We start from the raw sequence: 2,121 nt of genomic DNA on the forward strand, positions 1-2,121 counted from the left end.
ATGGAGTGAACTCGCTCAAGTCACTCTGACACAGCTAATACTGTTCAATAGTCAGACTTCTTTTTGCTCTGCAAGGTGGAATGGGTAAATTCAAAGGAAAATCCCTGGAAGACATCACACCAAACATCAACTGTAAGTAAAGGATTTCAAATACGTCTATTTTGAATGAAATATGCAATTTGGACACTGTCGGCAAAAAAAAAAAAAAAATGTTGTATTTAAATATTTACTGAAAACATTTTGTTGCAGCTGAGGAGGAGTCTAGTGACTCAGAAGCAGATGTCCAATCTGAGGGGACTGTTAACAGAACTCAAAAAGGTATTTTTTTTTTGCTCCTGTATAGTAATGGTAAAGGAAAAAAATCTGAACTTAATGAATAGTTTTAAAATCATATTGTTTCAATCTGATGTAAACTTCTCATTGACACATATATTTCAGAAACGTCGAAGGATAAACACTGCAAGGAGAGAACTTCATCATGCAAGGCAGCTGAGGGCAATAAAAAGTCATCATTGGCATCAAGTCAAAAGGGTATGTTTTTCAGTTATCTCTATAAAATACTGCAAATGAAAAACCTTGACTTTCATTTCCTAAATTTGGTGTTGGTGCTTTTTATTAATCAATTTATTCCTTCTCTTCCCTCATTTGCTTACAGGGAAATCCAAAAGGCCCTGGTCAGAGACAGAAAGAAAAGTCATCATGCAGCATTTCAAGGACCATCTGAAGGAACTGAAGATCCCTGGAAAAGTGGACTGTGAAAGATGCATAAAAGAGAATCCGATCCTAAGGGACAAGGGAGAGACTGGAAAGCAGTTAAATATTTTGTGCACAACAAAATTGCAGTTGTAAAGAGGAGCTTGTGCCAAGAATAACACCACAAATGCTTGGAACCAGAATCCCGACACCTCACATGATGGACAGACAATGTTAACCACTACCATTATGGAGCGTCAGTCTAAGGGTGACAGTGATGCTCGTCCATCTAAATGGAGCTTTAACATACTGATTTTGAAATGTGAGCTGTGCTCAAACCCAGCCTGTCAAGGCAGAGGGCTGCTCATCCTGAGTCTGGTTCTGCTGGAGGTTTCTTCCTGTTAAAAGGAAGTTTTTCCTCTCCACTGTTGCCAATGTGCTTGCTCAGGATGGGAGACTGCGATAAAGTGAAGATTCATCGCATTCTTCTGGGTTTCTTAGACTTATAACTCTAACTAATTGCCTTTTATGTGAATGTTGTACAGTGCCCAAGGAGAATGTTGGTTGGCACTAGACAAATAATTTTAATATAATGTTTGGAGTCAAGATATTTACCTTACTGTCCTGTCCTGATATTTTGTTTTACTCATTTTATTTTTGTTTTTGTGCATTCATAAGATATTCATATAAACATTACACTATTGACAAAATGTCAAAACAACTGTTTAAGTACTTCATCTATTGTTACCTTTTAAAGTAAACTTTGACTGAAAATACAAACTACTCTACATTTGGTGACTTCTTTCTTCAGTTTTGCTAACTTTAACAAAAAATATGTATGTGATAAATTAGCTATCAGTAAGTATGCAAGTAGTGCCTGTGTTTAAAGCTGAAAGAAATGTGCTGGTGTAATGTTATTTAGATGATCATGTTTATCATTTCAAATGCACATAATGAGATCAATATAAGAATTTGTGGTTATCAATTACAACAGTTAACAATTTCTATGACAAGTTTCCTGGTGAACAATCAAATTTGAAGATTTTCATCTGTCCATCCCTACTTCATTAAGTTCATAAGTAAAGCTATTTGATAAAAGGTCATTTTCTTCTATATCTGGAGTGTGTATGTTGCTCCATCCTATCCAAGAGGGGACTTGTGTCGTTCTGTACAGACCAAGTGGGGACCTTTTATTTTCTAATATTTTTGACATAGGCTGTTGTAAATTTGTCTCCAAAAATGTGCTCTGTAAATAATATTTTACTCTTTATTCTGACCATTTTGTGCTGAAGATCCCTTCACTATTAGAATGGCAGTTCATAAACAGTTTCCCCTTTCCATGCAGAGGAAACATGTCAGACAAATGTTGGGATCTGTAGTTTATATCAACTGAAATAGTTCACCTTAAGTTGTTTTTTCAGCTTACAT

This window comes from Cyprinodon variegatus, unplaced genomic scaffold (assembly GCF_000732505.1).
Source record: "Cyprinodon variegatus isolate N-32 unplaced genomic scaffold, C_variegatus-1.0 Scaffold1957, whole genome shotgun sequence".
In the NCBI taxonomy this organism is placed as follows: Eukaryota; Metazoa; Chordata; class Actinopteri; order Cyprinodontiformes; family Cyprinodontidae; genus Cyprinodon; species Cyprinodon variegatus.